Source organism: Rhinoraja longicauda, chromosome 32 (genome assembly GCF_053455715.1).
Source record: "Rhinoraja longicauda isolate Sanriku21f chromosome 32, sRhiLon1.1, whole genome shotgun sequence".
Classification (NCBI taxonomy): Eukaryota; Metazoa; Chordata; class Chondrichthyes; order Rajiformes; family Arhynchobatidae; genus Rhinoraja; species Rhinoraja longicauda.
Window position 1 is genome coordinate 24584219 of NC_135984.1, and position 20445 is coordinate 24604663.

Here is a 20445-nt window from a genome sequence, read left to right on the forward strand (position 1 = left end):
TCTCTTGAATGCATTCAGAGAATTGGCCTCCACTACCTTCTGAGGCAGTGAATTCCACAGATTTACAACTCTCTGAGTGAAAATGTTTCTCCTCATCTCCATTCTAAATGGACAGACGGCATTTTAGGTCAGCACTCTTCTTCAGAGGGGTTGGGGTCGGGAGGAGAATGCTGGAGTAGGGAGATGGGGTTGGGGGCAAAGCTTGGCAAGTGATAGGTGGATACAGATGAGGAGGGATGATTGGCAAAAGGGTAAAGTGACAAAGGCTTGAGACGAAAAGGAGACAGAAGGGGGTCATTTAAATGGAGACCAGAAGGTGTGCAATGTTAAACTGGGAGGGGGGGTCTGGGTGTAAGTGTCAAGAGGAGGGAAAAAAGGGGGGTAAAAGGGAAATACTGAGTTTGGGGGATTGCAGATGAGTATATAAAGGGGAAAAGGAGCAGAGTGACTAATGTGGGAGTAATACACCGATCAGCCAAAACATTATGACCAGTAACAGACGAAGTGAATAACATTGATTACCTTGTTACAATGGCACCTGTCAAGGGGTGGGATATATTAGGCGGCAAGTGAACAGTCAGTTCTTGAAGTTGATGTTCATGTGTTGGATGCAGGAGAAATGGGCAGGAGTAAAGACCTGAGCGACTTTGACAAGGGCCAAATTGTTATGGCCAGACGACTGGGTCAGAGCATCTCTGAAATGGCAAGGCTTGTGGGGTGCTCCCGGTCAGCAGTGGTGAGTACCTACCGACAGTGGTCCGAGGAGGGATAAACCACAAACCGGCGACAGGCAGGGTGTTGGGCGCCCAAGGCTCATCGATGCGCGAGGGTCACAAAGGCTATCCCATCTGGTCCGAACCGACAGAAGGTCTACTGTGGCACGTCACAGAAAGTTTTAATGGTGATCACGGGCGGGATGTGTCACAATACACAGTGCATCACACCCTGCTGCATATGAGGCTGCACACGGAGGACTAACAGCATATTAGGCAGGTGGTCATAATGTTTGGCTCGTCAGGTCATAATGTTTTGGCTGATCGGTGTATGTACACACTGGAATGGGATCAGGGCAGGGGAAGGAGAGAAGGGTTCGGGAGATGAGGTGTTACTTGAAATTGGAGAATTCATCGTTCACATCGTTGGGTCGTAAGTTACCCAAGTGGAATATGACGCACCGTTCTTCCAGTCTGCTTGTGGCCTCACTTTGGCAATGGAGGAAGCCCAGGACAAATAGGTCAGTATGGGAATGGACGGGGAGTTCACAAGTTCACAAGTTCTCAAGTTATAGGAGTAGAATTAGGCCATTCGGCCCATCAAGTCTACCACCATTCAATCATGGCTGATCTCTGCCTCCTAATCCCATTTTCCTGCCTTCTCCCCATAACCATTGACACCCGTTCTAATCAAGGGTTTGTCTATCTCTGCCTTAAAAATATCCACTGACTTGGCCTCCACAGCCCTCAATGGCAATGAGTTCCACAGATTAACTACCCTCTGACGAAAGAAGTTCCTGTAAGAAAATAACTGCAGATGCTGGTACAAATCAAAGGTATTTATTCACAAAATGCTGGAGTAACTCAGCAGGTCAGGCAGCATCTCGGGAGAGAAGGAATGGGTGACGTTTCGGGTCGAGACCCTTCTTCAGACTGTTCCTCCTCACCTCCTTTCTAAAAGAGCGCCCTTTAATTCTGAGGCTGTGACCTCTGGTCCTAGACTCTCCCACCAGAGGAAACATCCTCTCCACATCTACTCTACCTATGCCTTTCATTGTTCTGTAAGTTTCAATGAGGTCCCCCCTCAACCTTCAAAACTCCAGCGAGTACAGGCCCAGTGCTGTCAAACGCTCATCATATAAAAAGTGGTTAAAGAGGTCAGCGACCAGGAGATGAAGGTAGGCCTTGGTGGACAGAGCACGTGTTCGGCGACACAGTTACCTAGTTTACGCTTGGTCTCGCCAATGTAAAGGACGGCACATCAGAAGGACAATGCATTAGGGTGAGGTAGGAAGAGGTGCAAAGTGGAATATCCAAGAGCTAGCTGGGCACAGCAAGATCTCCCAACATCAGCAAAGGAAATGCCTGATGTTAATGTGTAGGAAGGAACTGCAGATGCTGGTTTAAACCGAAGATCCACACAAAACTCAGAGGGTCAGACAGCATCTCTGGAGAAAAGGAATAACATAGAAACATAGAAACATAGAAAATAGGTGCAGGAGGAGGCCATTCGGCCCTTCGAGCCAGCACCACCGTTCATTGCAATCATGGCTGATCATCCACAACAAATAACCCGTGTTCAACTTCTCCCCATATCCCTTGATTCCACTAGCCCCTAGAGCTCCATCTAACTCTCTCTTAAATCCACCCAGTGATTTGGCCTCCACTGCCCTCTGTGGCAGGGAATTCCACAAATTCACAACTCTCTGGGTGAAAAAGTTCCTTCTCACCTCAATTTTAAATGGCCTCCCCTTTATTCTAAGATTGTTGGTTGGTTCTGGACTCGCCCAACATTGGGAACATTTTTCCTGCATCTAGCTTGTCCAGTCCTTTTATAATTTTGCATGTCTCTATAAGATCCCCTCTCATCCTTCTAAACTCCAGTGAATACAAGCCTAGTCTATTCAATCTTGTCTCATATGACAGTCCCGCCATCCCAGGGATCAATAGGTGACGTTTCGGGTGGTCTGGAAGAATGGTCTGAAGAAGGTCTCGACCCAAAACGTCACCTATTCCTTGCCCGATGTTGATCATCTTCAACAGTAGTGGCTAAGGGGGAGGCCATGGGAGGGGTAGTGTGAGATGTCAGGTGAGCTTCTATGGGTTGGATGAAGCAACAACCCTGGCGTTGGGCACTGAGTGGAGAAGCGACCTATTGTCCAGGAAGGATTGAGGCTGGGAGAGGATGGAGAAAGGAAACAAACTGCTCTCGAATCAGTGAACTTGGGAGAGAGGAGGAGAGAGTTCGTGAAACCTCTCAACAGGCGCCCAGCAGACGGTGATCCAAGAGCAGGGTGGCAGCACATGCCAGCGGCTGATTAACGATTCAGGTAGTTGGGCAAGAGAGGGCTGGGGTAAAGGTTACTCTCCCCATCTGGTCAGCCTCTCCACCGGCTTCAGTTTCACTGAGTAATTAAACTGTAATTACAGCCATTCATAACGACCCGTTAAAGAAACATAGATTTAAATAGGAAAAATCTGAAGAATTTGTATGTATGCAATTATGTTTATGTGTGTGTGTGTGGTTGTGTGTGAGTTAGTGTGTCATTGTGCATGTGTCTGTGCATCATTGTGCCTGTGTATGTGCTTGTGTGTGTGTGTGTGTGTGTGTGTGCCTGAATGTGTGTGTACTTGTATGTGTATTTGCATGTGTATTTGTGTGTGTGTGTGTGTGCGTGTTTATGTTTCTATGTGCCTGTGTATATATGTGCATGCAACAATGTGCCTGTGTGTGTGCCTTTGTGTGTGTGTGTGTGTGTGTGTGTGTGTGTGTGTTTGTGTGTGCTTGTGCAAGTGTGTGTGCTTGTGCGTATGTGTGTGTGTGTGTGTGTGTGTGTGTGTGTGTGTGTGTGTGTGTGTGTGTGTGTGTGTGTGTGTGTGTGTGTGTGTGTGTGTGTGTGTGTGTGTGTGTGTGTGTGTGTGTGTGTGTGTGAGTGCTTGTGCTCATGTGTGCTCGTGTGCGTGTGTATGTGTCTTTGTGTGTGTGTGCGCTAATGTGTCTATGTGCATGTGTGTATGTTTCGTGCATCAATGTGCCTGTGTATGTTCCTTTGTGTGTGTGGGTGTGCGTGTGTATTTGTGTGTGTGTGTGTGTTAATGTGTCTATGTGCATGTGTGTATGTTTCGTGCATCAATGTGCCCGTGTATGTTCCTTTGTGTGTGTGGGGGGTTGTGTGCATGTGTGTGCATGTGTATGTGTATTTGTGTGTGTGTTTATGTGTCTATGTGGATGTGCGTATGCGTACATGCATCGATGTGCCTGTGTGTGTGTCTATTCTCTTGGTGTTAGAAGGAAGATACGATCAGCATGGATCGAAAATTGGCTGAATGGCAAAGTGTGAAAATAAAGGGAGCTTTTCGGGTTGGCTACAGTGACTAGTGGTGTTCTACAAGAGTCCGTGCTGCATCTGTCACTCTGCCCGTTGTATATCAATGAATGGTTTGGGTGATGGAATTGGTGGCTTTGTGGCCAGGTTTGCAGATGACAGGTGAAGGGGTTGTGTAGTGGAAGCAGGGAGTTTGCAGAATGACTTGTGCAGGTAGAGAGAGTGGGCAAAGAGGTGGCAGATGGAATATAGTGTAGCAAAGTGTGGAGTCATGCACTTCAGTAATAGGATTAAAGGCCCAGACTATTTTCGAAATGTGGGAGGGTTTCAGAAATCAGAGGTGTAAAAAGGATTTGGGAGTGCTGGTGCAGGAATCCAAAAAGTTTAATTTGCAAGTTCAATCAGTGGTAAGGAAAGTAAATACAATATTAGCATTCATTTTGGGAGGACTAGAATATAAAAGCAGGTCTGTGTTGTTGAGGCTTTTTAGGGCAATGGTCAGACCACGTTTGGAGTACTGTGGCCCCATACCTGAGGAGGGATATGCTGGCATTGCAAGGGGTCCAACGGTGGTTTACAAGAATGATCCCAGGGATGGTTGGGTGAATGCAGAACGAGTGTCTGATGGCTCTGGGCCTGCACTCGCTGGAGTTTAGTTTAGTTTGGAGATACAGCTGGGAAACAGGCCCTTCGGCCCACCGAGTCCGCACTGACCTGCGATCCCCGCACATTAACACTACCCTATACACACTAGGGACAATTTACACTTATACCCAGCCAATTAACTTACAAACCTGTAGGTCTTTGGAGTGTGGGAGTAAACCGAAGATCTCAGAGAAAACCCACACAGGTTATATGGTACTAGACCAAGTTGGGCCCAAACCTCTCCTGCATTGGTGCAGCACCCTCTTCTCCCCCCCCCCCTCCCCTCTACCCCCCTCCCCTCTCTCCCCCTCCCCTCCCCCCTCCCCTCCCTCCCCCTCCCCTCTCCCACTACCCCTCCCCTACACTCCATCCCCCTCAACGCCCCTTATCCTCCCCCCTTCCTCCACCCCCTCCCTTCCTCCCTCCCCAGGAGATAGATTTAAGCATTAAAATATGAATAACCTTAAAAATATAACACCGATTTCAAAGAAACTTCTTCCATTAGCACCAAAGGGACGATGGGCCGAAAATTGTCGCGCTATCATGCACCGTTTTGGCTTTAGTTCAGGAACAAACAAACAAACAAACAAACAAACGAGAGTTTTAGTATGTAGATGTGGGAGGCGTATATAGTGTGTGGGAGGTGTATATGGTCTGTGAGGTGTGGATGGTATATACGAGGTGCATATAGTATGTGGGAGGTGTCCATGGTGTGTGAGATGTGTATGTGGCGTGTGGGTATTTTTAGAAGTGATCTACAGTATTTGTCTGTATTCATTTACATGGCCATGTGCCATTCTTTAACCAAGCTTTGCCTGTGGATTGCATAACCACGAAACCTTATGCATGGAGTTAATGGAGATTAGTGGAGACCATAGTTGAAGAGTTTGCCAGTCCTGGGTGCGCTGCATCTGGGAGCTAAAGTTTTGCGGTACTCATCTCTATGAATGTGTCCTGGTCAGAACTGTGTGTAAATATTGGGTGAAGGTGGGTAACTCTTTTTGTTTTTGTTGTTGCAGCTTGTGAGAGTCTGTCCGTCTTCTCCTGCACTTGTATCTGTGTGTGTGAAGGGAGAACTATGTCGTCTGCAAAGTCTAGGTCATCTAGCTGTTCCCACATTGTCCACTGAATTCCATTTCTTTTCCCTTCAGTTGTTTCCATCACGATCCAGTCAGTGGCCTGGAGGAACAGGAATGGTGACAGTAGACATCCCTGCTTGATGCCCGCCTTGACACTAAAGCTCTGGGAGAGCTGGCCTGCAGGCATAACTGTGCATGAGGTTCCATCATACCAGTTCTTGATTAAGTTCATGATCTTGGTGGGAATTCCATAGTGGTCCATTAGGCGCCATAGTGTTACACCCAATATAGCAAAGACACAGGTGATGAAGATCCAATCCAAAACCAGCAACCCTCTCCTCATGCACAGCACTGCCCTGGAGGAGGTAGAAACATTCACATACCTAGGCAGTGTTGTGGACACCACCTGAGGGGCCGATGCAGACATCAAAAGCAGGATCAATAAGGCTAGTGTGGTGTTGAACATGCTCAGGAAGATCTGGAGCTCAAAACACATCTCAATCAACACCAAAATACGCATCTTTAACTCAAATGTGAAGCAGGTGATGCTCTGTGGATCAGAGACATGGAAAACAACAAAACACACAACAAACAGGCTGCAAACATTCATTAACACCTGCCTCAGGAGAATACTAAACATCTGGAGGAGACACAAAGTAAGCAATGTGGACCTGTGGAAAAGAACAAGCCAAGATCCCATTGACTTACAAATTCGAAGGAGAAAATGGAGCTGGATTGGACACGCCCACAGAAAACCTGCCACAAACAACACCCGGCAAGCCCTGAAATGGAACCCCCAAGGAAAAAGCAAAAGAGGTGGCCCCAGGAACAGCTGGAGAAGAGGTGTCCAGGCAGAAATGTCTGGGAGTGGGCTCAACTGGGGAGATCTCGAAAGAACCGCCAACGACCGAGTGTGGTGGAGGACATTTGTCAATGGCCTATGCTCCCTAGAGGAGCAAAGGGCTTAAGAAGAATAAGTAGGTAACTCTTGAGGAACTGAGTTCCAATGTTATAATCAGCATCTTCAATGGTCAGAAGTGGAACAGGGAATTACACATCACAGAATCGCCTTCACATTGTTATCTCAGACTGCGAAGAGATGTGCAGGAAGGAACTGCAGATGCTGGTTTACACCAAAGATAGACACAAAATGCTGGAGTAACTCAGCGGGACAGGCAGCATCTCTAGAGAGAAGGAATTGGTGACATTTCGGGTCGAGACCCTTCCTCAGTCTTTAAAGACGTATCTCGACCCGTAACGTCACCCATTCATTCTCACCAGACTTGCTACCTATCCCGCTGAGTTACTCCTGCATTTTGCGTCTGTCTTCGCTGATCAGAGATGACTGGATTCCCATTTGTAGTCTCCGTGGTTGAAACTTCATTTAAAGAGCACAAGTTCTGAAACAAGTTCCACATCTATGTGGAAACAAGGAAATGCAGATGCTGGCTTATACCAAAGATAGACACAAAGTGCTGGAATAACTTGGGCGGGTCAGGCAGCATCTTTGGAGAAAAAAGATGGGTGACGTTTCGTGTTGGGGCCCTTCTTCAGTCAGAGTCTGAAGAAGGGTCCCAACCCGAAACATCACCCATCCTTTTGTTCCAGAGATGCTGCCTGACCTGCTGAGTTACTCCAGCACTCTGTCGATCCTCCAACACATAGTCAGGCAACCATCTACTTCCCGCCCTGAGGAACCGAACTTCCTTTACTCATTCTTTAGTGGTGCCTCCTTTAATGCCTGAAAGTTTTCCCTGCAACAGATCCATTCATCATGTTCTCTCCGACCACATGTTGCAAGTCTGTAAAACCGTAACAATTCATAAGCTCAGATAGTTGATCCATAAGTGTTGGTTTTCACCGAAGATAGACACAAAATGCTGAAGTAACTCAGCGGGTCAGGCGGCACCTCTGGAGAGAAGGAATGGGTGACGTTTCGGGTCGAGACCCTTCCTCAGACTGAGATTCAGGGGAGAGATGTGGAAGGGTGCAAAGAGCATGTAAAGTGTGAAAACAACAGATCATAGAAGACGATGATCGTGGAAATGTGGAATGGTTCATTGTTGGATGAGGGGGAGGTGACTGCAAGGCATACAGACAGTAAAATTAATCAGGAGAACAGTGAAACTAGTCGGAGAACTAGACTGGGGGAGGGATGGAGAGAGAGGGAAAGCTCGGGTTACTTGAAATTAGAGAAATCAGAACTCATATCGCTGGGTTGTAAGCTGCCCAAGTAAAATATGAGGTGCTGTTCCTCCAATTTGTGTTTGGCCTCAACCTCTCCATTCTCTGCATATCCTTGTGCCTATCCAAAATGTCTTAAATACTACTATCGTGGCTGCCTCCACCACTACCCCCGGCAGCAGGTTCCAGCCACCCACCATTCTCTGTGTAAATTACTTGCCCAGCACATCTCCTTTCAGCTTTGCCCCTCTCATCTCAAAGCTATGCCCTTTAGTTTTTGATTTTTCTATCCTAGAAAAAAGGTTCTGACTGTCTACCCAGTCTATGCCTCTCATCATTTTCTATCCTTCCATCAGGCCTCCTCACTACCTCTGCTGGGCCAACACATGTGTACAACACATTGGTGAGGCTGCACTTGGAGCATTGTGTTCAGCTTTGGCCACCCTGCTGCAGGAAGGATGTCATTAAACGCACTTGGTTGCACAAGGGACTTCAGGCCTTTGGTCTGCTTTGCAGTAATATTGTTTTTTTGGGGGGGGAGGTTTATGATGTTTTCTGCTGAGTACTGTGTTTATAGACCTATAAGAAAATAACTGCAGATGCTGGTACAAATCGAAGGTATTTATTCACAAAAAGTTGGAGTAACTCAGCAGGTCAGGCAGCATCTCAGGAGAGAAGGAATGGGTGACGTTTCGGGTCGAGACCCTTTAACCCTAACCCTAACCCATTCAGTCTGAAGACCCGAAATGTCACCCATTCCTTCTCTCATGAGATGCTGCCTGACCTGCTGAGTTACTCCACCTTTTTGTGAATAAATACCGTGTTTATAAACCTGTTAAGTAAGAATTTAATTGTTCCATTTTAGTACAACCGACAATAAAACATGCTCCATTCCCTCTGCAGGAAGCAAAGCGGTATACATGCCCTGGTACACATGCCCTGGTACACCTGCGCTGGTACACATCCCCTGGTACACATGCGCTGGTACACATGCCCTGGTACATATGCCCTGGTACACATCCCCTGGTACACATCCCCTGGTACACATGTGCTGGTACACATGGCCTGGTACACATGCCCTGGTTTACATTGATGATGCCGAAGGAGAGATGTTTGAAAGCTTCTAGTTCCTGGGAGTTATTTATCCTGGACCAGCCATATCGAAGTACTTGCCAAAAAAGCACACCAACGCCTCTACTTCCTCAGAAGGCTTTAGGAAGTTTGGCATGGCCCCAACAACTCTCACCAACTTCCACGTAAGCGGACTAGAAAGCATTTTATCGGGATGCATCACAACTTGGTTTGGGAACAGCTCCACCCAAGACCGCAAGACATTGCAGAGATTTTCGGACGCAGCCCAGACCATCACACAAAACCAACCTCCCTTCCATTGATTCCATCGCCACCTCACGCTGCCTCGGCAAGGCCAGCAGCATCACCATGAGTCTCACCCCAGTCTCTCCCTCTTCTCCCCTCTTCCATCAGGCAAGAGGTGCAGAAGTATGGAAACGCACACCTCCAGATTCAGAGACAGTTTCTTCCCAGCTGTTATTAGGCAACTGAACCATCCTGCCAACAACTAGAGAACAGTCCTGATCTACTATCTACGTCATTGGAGACCCTTGGACTCCCTTTAATTGGACATTATTGGACTTTATCTTGCACTAAACGTCATTCCCTTTATAATAATAATAATAATAATAATGCATTACATTTATATAGCGCTTTTCAAACACTCAAAGACGCTTTACAGGGATTACTAGAACATAGAGAAGTAAATAAATAGATAGATAAATAAGTAAACGAACAGAAAAAGGAGACAGAAGGTGAGGTGACGGTCAGTGGTTGAAGGCAGTGCTGAACAGGTGAGACTTCACATATATGTACGCTGCCGATAGCTCGGTTGTAATCAGCTGACTGATGAGCATGCAATAGAAAGTTTATCACCGTACCTCGTTTCACGTGACATTAAACTGAACCAAAACTGGAACAAACAAAGCTAAAAATGCTGTCCAAGCCGCTGAGTTACTCCAGCGCTTTGTGTTCAGCTCAAGGTTGCAGCATCTGCAGTCTCTCGTGTCTCCATCATAAACTTGCCTTCACGCTGGTCGATAGGCATCTAAACCCAGGCTTGGCTCCTCATTCCCAACGTTCTCCTCCAGGGACACGTAAAGAGGATGGGCATCATCTCATGCATTTTAGACTTTCACCCTTCGCCTAATTATTCGGCATACTGAGCAAAAATTCCTATGGTTTGGACAACAAAGGCCACCCAAATTATCAATAGAGTTAGTAGGAGTAAGAATGAAACTCTTACACAACCTGGGGTACATGAAGGAAAATCCTGACCTTAAGATTCGCTGGAGCACTAGAACCAGGTAAACACAAAATGCTGGAGTAACTCAGCGGGACAGGCAGCATCTCGGGATAGAAAGAATAGGTGACGTTTCGGGTTGCGACCCTTCATTAGTCTGAAGAATGGTCTCGAGTCGAAACAGCACCCATTCCTTCTTTCCAGAGATGCTGCCTGTCCCGCTGAGTTACTCCAGCATTTTGTGTCTATTTTCGGTTTAAACCAGCATCTGCAGTTCTGTCCTACACACTGGAACCAGGTAGTTCAAACTGCATGCGTTGGTTTGCAGTTGCTCGAAAGCACACATGCTAACACTTTGCAAATATATATGAAATCTTTAGAATTATAGACTCTTTGGGGAATTATGGTCTACTAATGATACCAATTATATCATGTTATTTTAATAAAGTACCTGGTAATTGAGAAAGTCAATGCCTTCCAAACTGAGGCAGGAGACATGGAGACTAAGGGTCAGAAGTCCTCTGAGAACAGATGCAAAGGAACATTTTGACAGCAAATCAACCAACCAAAACTCTGATGAACAATCAGCCTACCTCCCACTGTTTCAGTTTGAATTCCAATGTCGAACAAGACCCCATAAACCAGATCCCCTTCACCTCCTCACCCTCCCAGTTACAAACCAGCATGGTGGCACACCGGTAGAGTAGCTGCTTACAGCACCAGAGACCCAGATTCCATCCTAACTATGGGTGCTGTCTGTGCCGAGTTTGTACCTTCTTCCCGTGACCTAGTGGGTTTACTCCGGGTGCTCCCGTTTCCTCCCACACTCTAAAGACATGTAGGTTAATTGGCTTCGGTAAACCTGTAAAATTGTCCCGAGTGTGTGCAGGATAGTGTTGGGGATTGCTGGTCGGTGGGCCGAAGGGCCTGTTTCCGTGCTGTATCTCAATAGTCAATAGTCGATAGTCAATAGTCAATTTATTTGTCACATACACATAAATGTGCAGTGAAATGAAAGATTACCCACAGTCCAACAATAAGACCAATAAAAATAAGCCATAAAAATAAGCAATAACACACACAATCATAAACCAACACCAAACAAAAAGAAACATCCATCACAGTGAGTCTCCTCCAGTCACCTCCTCACTGTGATGGAAGGCCAGAATGTCTTTTCTTTTCCCCTGCCGTCTTCTCCCGTGGTCAGGCTGTTGGAGTTGCCACATCGGAGCAGTCGGGGCTCGAACATATGCAAACAAAATGCAATAGCCCAATATGTGTTTGGTTTCCCCAGTGTTAAGGACACTATCTCATTAGCAGCAAATCCTGTACGACATTAGAAGAAGTTCAAGAAAAAAACAACTTCATCTGGAAAGATAGTTTGTGGCCCTGATCCATGGGATCCATGGAAGGAGCTGCTAGAGCTGCTGACTCATAAGGCCAAAGGCCCGGGTTCGATCGTAACCACAGATGCTGTCCTTGTGGATTTGCACCTTCTCCCTGTGACCGCTTGGGTTTCCTTCGGGTGCCCCGGCTTCTTCCCACGTCCCCAAAACATGAGGGGTTGCAGGTGAATTGGCCTCTGCAAATTGGCCCTGTTGTGCCGACACTGAATGCAAAAGTGGGATCAAATGGAATGGGTGTGGACGGGTGATTGGTGGTCAGCACGGACTCAGTGGGACGAAGGGCCTGTTTCCACGCTGCATCTCGAAACGAAACTAAGTCGCAATGCTAAAACTTTTTCAGTCAGAGAGTTGTGAATCTGTGGAATTCTCTGCCTCAGAAGGCAGTGGAGGCCAATTCTCTGAATGCATTCAAGAGAGAGCTAGATAGAGCTCTTAAGGATAGCGGAGTCAGGGGGTATGGGGAGAAGGCAGGAACTGGGTACTGATTGAGAATGATCAGCCATGATCACATTGAATGGCGGTGGTGGCCCAAAGGGCCGAATGGCCTACTCCTGCGTCTATTGTCTATTGTCTATCGTCTATTGTCTATTGTCTATCCCTCCGTCATGTGGAGGTTACCCATACATCGGAAGGTGGCTTCATCACACCAGAAATGATAGAAGTCTCTCCTCTTACATCTAAACTACGGGTGAATAGATGAGAACTCTTTGCAGAGTCCGAGACTACGATAGTCTCTAATAACATGAGAGGACTGAGTCGGGTAGATCCACAGGTTCTCTTGCCCAGAGTAGGGGAATCGAGGACCAGAGGACATAGGTTCAAGGTGAAGTGGAAAAGATTTAGTAGGAATCCGATGGGATAACTTTTTCACACAAAGGGTGTGTGGAACAAGCTGCCAGAGGAGGTCGTTGAGGCTGGGACTATCCCAATGTTTAAGAAACGGTTAGAAGGGTACATAATTTAGATAGGACAAGTTTGGAGGGATGTGGACCAAACGTAGGCAGGTGGGATTAGTGTAGCTGGGACACGTGGGCAAGTTGGGCCGAAGGGCCTGTATCCACATTGTATCACTCTATGACTCTAAATCAGAAAATGAGTTCAGGGAAATTTGTTATTCAGAGAACGGTTGCAATTTGCTGGTGCATGGGGCATTTGAGGTAAAATATCCATGTTGTATTTCGAGGGAAGTTGTGCAAACACCTGAAGGAGAAACGAATAAAGGAACATGCCAGAAGGGTGTTGTGATGTTCATTGGGACAATACTGTGTGGAACTGCACAATCTTCTTCACCACTGAAGATGGTTAAAACGTACAGGCATCTCAGAAGCCATCTCATGTACACGAGGATTCCCTTGAACGTCTACAGATACGCCATAGAAGCTATTCTGATGGGACGTACCTCCTCCTGGGAGGGTAACTTGACCGCCTGAACCTTCATAGAAGATAGACACAAAATGTTGGAGTAACTCAGTGGGTGGTGAACACAGCCCAGTCCATCACAAGCTCATCACTTCATTCAGTCCACTCCATTTTAAGGATGTGTTTCATCAAGAAAGCTGGAAGTATCATCAAGGTGCCTGTCTCATTTCTTATTCCTACCTACCGAGAGAAAATACAGGAGCTCAAACGCTCTGAAGTTCGAACTTAAGAACAACTTCTCCCCCACTGCCATCAGACTGTTTAGACTTTAGACTTTAGAGACTCAGTGCAGAAACAGGACAAGTCTTGGGCGACCAGCGATCACCCCGTACACTAGCACTATTCTACACACCAGCGATGATTTACAATTTTACCGAAGTCAATTAACCTACAAACCTCTGACCCATGCAGTCAGTACAGTACAATAGTACAGAACTTTATTGTCATTCGGTACCGAGATACCGAACAAAATTACATTTCCAGCAGTCACAGAACACAACAAAAAAGAAAAGAACACAAGACACACGACCCCAACACAAACATCCATCACAGTGACTCCAAACACCCCCTCACTGTGAAGGAAGGCAACAAAACTTCCACTCTCTTCCCCCCCGCGCCCACGGACAGGCAGCTCGACCCCTACCGAGGCGACCGACCCGCACAGCCCCCACAAGGGGATGGAAGTCCCCGCGGCCGAGCCGCACCGGGCACTGAAACGTCCCGCGGCCGTACCGGGCGATGGAAGGCCCCGCGGCCGAGCCGCACCGGGCGATGGAAGGCCCCGCGGCCGAGCCGCACCGGGCCCTGAAACGTCCCGCGGCCAAGCCGCGCCGGCGATGGAAGGCCCCGCGGCCGAGCCGCACCGAGCGCTGAACCATCCCGCGGCCGAGCCGCACCGAGCGATGGAAGGCCCCACGGCCGAGCCGCTCCGAGCGCTGAAACGTCCCGCAGCTGTACCGGGCGATGGAAGGCCCCGCGGCCGAGCCGCGCCGGCGATGTTAAGTCCAGCAGCCGAGCTGCGCCGGGCGATGGAAGGCCCCGCGGGCGATGGAAAGCCCCACGGCCGAGCCGCGCCCCGAGGAAGAGACCTAAAAAAAGAAAGGTTCAGACTACGAGTGCTGTCTGTACGGAATTTGTACACTCTCTCAGTGACTGCGTGGGTTTTCTCTTGGTGCTCCGGTTTCCTCCCACACTCCAAAGACATGCAGATTTGTAGGTTAAATGGCTTCGGTAAAGATTATAAATTGTCCCTAGTGTGTGCAGGATAGTGCTAGTGTACGGGAATCGCTGGTCGGCATGAATTCAGTGGGCCGATGGACCTGTTTCCGCGATGTATCTCTAAATTAAAAAAAACGAAACTAATCTAAGACCCACAGCCTTCTCTGGGCTGTGAAGACGAGGCCTGAAACTTAGCATTAACTATAATTCAAACGTGAATAATAATAATAATAATAATAATAATAATAATAATAATAATAATAATAATAATAATAATAATAATAATAATAATAATAATAATAATAATAATAATAATAATAATAATAATAATAATAATAATTTAATAATAATAAATATAATAATAATAATAATAATAATAATAATAATAATAATAATAATAATAATAATTTAATAATAATTATAATAATAATAATAATAATAATAATAATAATAATAATAATAATAATAATAATAATAATAATAATAATAATAATAATAATAATAATAATAATAATAATAATAATAAAAATAAATAATAATAATAATAATAATTTTATTTGTCATATGTAGGTTGGCACAGGGTCAACGATACAATTTAATATATTTTTGACAAGACAACGGGTCACCTCAGCAGTAATATTCCAAGGATAAATAAGATTTTTTTTTAAATTAAAAAATGACATTAGTAAGGTAAAAAGACAATATTAAAAATAGGTAAAAAGACAATATTAAAAATAATCAACATATATGATGTGAAATGTGTTTATGAGTTCAGAAGCCTGATGGCCTGGTGGCAGAAACTGTTCTTAAGTCTGGTGGTACGCACAGCCATACTCCTGTATCGTCTGCCTGACGGTAACAAGGAGAACAGCTTGCCTACTCCCAGGCTTTTGAGCCTTACTCTGTAGAAACAGTTCATTTCTAATAATCACTATTTTTTTCTAATCATCTCAAGGTCTTAAAAAGAGCAACGGGAATATCCCTCCCTCCTTCTCTCTCTCGTTCCACCCCCCCCCCCCCCCCCTCACTCTCTCTCTCTCTCTCTCTCTCTCTCTGCCTGTTGACCCTGAACATGTCTGAAACCAAATAATTTACTTCTTAAATAGCTCCACGCTGCGGGAGGGTTTCGTGGGCCACCCTTGCTGCTGCCACCATCATCCTGCCTGACTTACTGAGGCAGGATATGGTTTCACAGTCCAGTGAGAATACACCCGTACAAAGGAGTCTCGGATAGTATTTCTCATTGCAAAATGGAAACGGTCAAACTAGATTGAAAACGATATTCCGTTCGCTCCAAATGGGTTTCCAAACTGACAAATGCAATAAGCAATCACGCAGAAGGAAGATGGAATCACACGTTGGATGAACTCCTGGTGACAAAAGGGAGGGAGTGATTTTGTGTGCGGCCATTTAGAAAATAGAAAACACTTGCAGGAGCATTTGGCCCTTCGAGCCAGTACCGCTCGAACCAATCTCCCACAATCCCCCTCCTTCTCTGCTCCCCTCCCATCCCTTTCCACCTATATCCCTTCCTCTGACCACATTTATAATAATAATACAATAAACATTTATTTTTTATAACGCTTTTCCAAATGCTCAAAGACGCTTTACAAAAACAGTCAAGACATAAAAACAAACAGACAAACTATCCTGACGGAGAAGCGGCGAACAAATAGCGCCAGCGTCCTCTCACGTCAGGGTCCGGCAGTAGACAACAAAGAACACTAGACACACAATTACAATTTTTAACACAAACAGCCATCACAGTGATTGCTCCAGGCACACCCTCACTGTGATGGAAGGCAAAGAAAAGTCTTATCTCCTCCTCATTCTTCTCCCCTGGTGCCACGAGGCGATCGAGGCTCCCGACTTTTGAAGCCCCCACCGGGCGATGGAAAGTCCCAGGGCCAGGCCACGCAGGGCGATGAGGGGCCTGCGAGCGGGTCAATCAAACCTCGCGCTTCGGGGCGGTCGAAGCTGCTACGGGTGGAGCTCCCGAAAGCCGGTCGCCAGCCAGGGATGTGCGAGCTCCCGATGTTGCGGTCTGCAGGGCCCACGGCCGAAGCCTCCGAGATGGTAATTCCAGGCCCTGCGACCGGAGTCTTCAAGGTCGATCCCAGCTGGAGGCCACCGACTCCATGGTGTTAGGCCGTAGCACGAACGGAGACACAACACGGTAAAGGTCGCATCTCCGTTGAGAAGGAGATTGGAAAAAAAAGGTTTCCCCCACCACCCCCCCCCACATATACAGAGTTAAAAATAAATCAAAAGAAACATTTAACGATAACAAAGACAAAAACAAAAACAAGACAGAGAGACTGCTGGTGAGCCACAGCTGCAGAACACAGCCACACCCCCATCATTTCAAGTATTTTATATCCTTCCTTAGTTTATAGGTCATTCTCAGGAGCAGAATTAGGCCATTCGGCCCATTGAGGCTACTCCGCCATTCAGTCATGAATGATCTATCTTTCCCTCTCAAACCCATTCTCCTGTATTCTCCCCATAACCTTTGACACCCTTTTACTAATCAAGAATATTTCAATCTCCATTTGCAAAATACTCAGTGACTTGGCCTCCACATCCATTTGTGGCAATTAATTCCACAGATTCAACTACACTATGACAGAAAAATGTCCCCCTCATCTGCTTTGTCGAGGTACGTCCTTTTATTCTGAGTCTGTGACCTCTCGTCCTAGACTCTCCCACTAGTGGAAACATCCTCTCCACATCCTCTCCTTTATTCATCCCACACCGGGGAAATTTACTCCACTGTATGTGGCTTTTTCACTGTTCGGGAAGTTTCAATGAGGATTCCCCCTCATCCCTCTAAACTCCAGCGAGTGCAGGCCCAGTGCTGCCAAACATTCATCATACGTTAACCCAATCATTCTCATAAAACGCCTTTTGGACCCTTTCCAATGCCACACATCTCTCCTCAATTAATGGGGCCCAAAGTTGCTCACAGCCCCTTTTTCCATTAAATCTCTGGTCTTTATCCACTCATCAAAACCCCCTTCAAAACCCCCCTCAACTGTATCCACCTATCACTCACCAGGCTTTGCCCTGCCCTTCCTCTCAACCCAGCTTTCTCCTCCCGACTACAGTCAGTCTGAAGAGAGGTCCCGACCCAAATCATCACCTGCCCATATTCTCCAGAGATACTGCCTGGCACGCTGAGTTACCCCAGCAGTTTGTGCTGTTTCAGGTGAATCTGCATCCACAATTTCCTTGTGTCTGGGGCAGGGCAAGGGTGGCACAGCGGTAGAACTACCGCCCCACAGCATCAGAGATGCGGGTTCGATCCTGACTATGGGTGCTAGTCTGTACGGAGTTTGTGCGTTCTCCCCGTAACCCGCATGGGTTTTCTCCGAGATCGTCCTAACACTCCAAAGATGTGCAGGTTTGTAGGTTAATTGGCTTGGTATAAATGTAAAAATATTGTTGCTAGTGTCAAGTCAAGTCAAGTCAAGTCAATTTTATTTGTATAGCACATTTAAAAACAATCCACGTTGACCAAAGTGCTGTACATCTGATTAGGTACTAAGGAAAAAATGAAACATACAGTAGCACGCAAACATAACAGCACATACAAAACAGTTCACAGCGCCTCCTCAATGAGCCTCAAACGCTAGGGAGTAGAAATAGGTTTTGAGCCTGGACTTAAAGGAGTCGATGGAGGGGGCAGTTCTGATGGGGAGAGGGATGCTGTTCCACAGTCTAGGAGCTGCAACCGCAAAAGCGCGGTCACCCCTGAGCTTAAGCCTAGACCGTGGGATAGTGAGTAGCCCCAAGTCGGCCGACCTGAGGGACCTGGAGTTAGAGAGGTGGGTTAGAAGATTTTTGATAGTGTGTTTAGGATAGTGTTAATATGCGGGGATCGCTGGTCGGTGTGGACTCGGTGGGCCGAAGGGCCTGTTTCTGCGCTGCATCTCTAAACTAAACTAAACTATGAATTCCTGGGGAACACAGTGATGTTTCCAAACACATCTCCTGAAAGTTAAACGCAGCTCTGGGGCGGAATCACAATATTCCTTTTTAAAAAATTAATCAAAAATATTTATTCAAATATTAAAATAATATTTACAATACAATAAAACCAAAACAGAACCCACCACCATAATACAAGATAAACAAACAAACAACTACCAAACAATCCTCATCAAGGATGCATTCAACCTCCCGCGGTGCCCAGCGGTCCCGGAATTCCCCCAGCATGCCCGTGGACAACGGATGGTACCTCTCCAACACCACCCGGGCACGGATGTAACCACGGAAAAGGGGCAATTACAACATTCTTGGCGTCAACGCTTCTAGACAGTGACAGAGATCCACCAGAAACCAGCTGATGACAGAGGGTCCCAGCAGGAACCAGCAGATGTAAAACATGTAAACTGGATTCCAATATTGTCATCACACCAGGTTGTGATTTTAGACACAAAATGCTGGAGTATCTCAGCGGGACAGGCAGCATCTCTGGAGAAAAGGAATGGGTGACGTTTCTTCAGAAGAAGGGTCACGACCCAAAACGTCATCCATTCCTACTCTCCAGAGATGCTGCCTGTCCCGCTGAGTTACTCCAGCATTTTGCATCTATCTTCGGTTTAAATCAGCAACTGCAGTTCCTTCCTACACAGGTTGTGATTTTTGTCCGGCACTATATCATCATATCATATCATATATATACAGCCGGAAACAGGCCTTTTCGGCCCACCAAGTCCGTGCCGCCCAGTGATCCCCGTACATTAACACTATCCTACACCCACTAGGGACAATTTTTACATTTACCCAGCCAATTAACCTACATACCTGTACGTCTTTGGAGTTTGGGTCACGGTCTGAAGAAGGGTCCAGACCTGAAACATCACCTATCCATGTACTCCAGGGATGCTGCCTGACCCATTGAGTTACTCCAGCACTTTGTGTCCTTGTGTGTAGAGTATCACAGGGAGAGGCAGTAGTAGTTACTTGGGAAGACCTCCAAAATGGTCTGGGAACAGCTCCATCCAAGGCCACAAGAAATTGCAGAGAATTGTGGACGCAGCCCAGACCAACACACAAACCAACCTCCCTTCCATTGACTCCATTTATACCTCATGCTTCATCGACAAGGACAGCGGCATAACCAAGGACGAGTCGCACCTCGGCCACTTCCCTCTTGCCCCTCTCCCATCGGGCAAAAGTTACAGAAGTGTGAAAACGCACACCTCCAGATTCAGGAACAGTTTCTTCCCAGTGGTTCTTCCCAGGCAACTGAATCATCCTACCAAGAACTAGAGAGCAATACTGAGCTACTGTCCACCTTATTGGGCACCCTTGGACTATCTTTGATCAGATTTTACTGGCATTTATCTTGTACTAAACGTTATTCATGGTATGCCCTTTATCACGTATCTGTACTCTGTGGATGGCTCAATGGTAATCATGTATTACCTTTCCCCTGACTGGTTAGCACGCAACAAAAGCTTTTCATGGTACCTTGGTACACCGAGTTACTCCAGCGCTTTGTGTTCAGCTCAAGATTGCATTATCTGCAGTCTCTTGTGTCTCCATCATAAGCTTGTTTTCTCCCTGGTCTCTAGGCATCTAAACCCAGGCTTGGCTCCTGCACAATCACTCATTCCCAACGATCCTCTCTAGGGACACGTGACAATAAACTAAACCAAACCATTTGCAGCAAATATGTAACACAAACTCTCGTCTGCAATGAACTTGCTCTTTTCTGCCTTTGCTCAGCTTTTATATGTTTACCCTCAGACTGAGACAGCTGGTTGTGTTGGTCATTACATCATTTAACCATCAGCATTTTAAAAGGTTGCATTTGCTTTCTTTCCCAGTACTTTTTCAAATTCATCTGCAGGATGTGGGGAAAAGCCAAGTTCAGCATGCATTAGCCATTGCCTACCTCCCTTGAGAAATGGTGGTGAGCCATCATACGCAGAGGCTGCAGTCCCTCTGGTGAGGGTACTCCCACATTGATGTGGGGCGGGCAGTCCAGGGCCTAAACACAGCGACAACGAACGCTGGACTTGTATATCCAAAGATTTACACAAAATGCTGGAGTAACTCAGCGGGACAGGCAACATCTCTGGAGAGATGCAATGGGTGACGTTTCGTGTCGAGACCCTTCCTCAGTCTGAA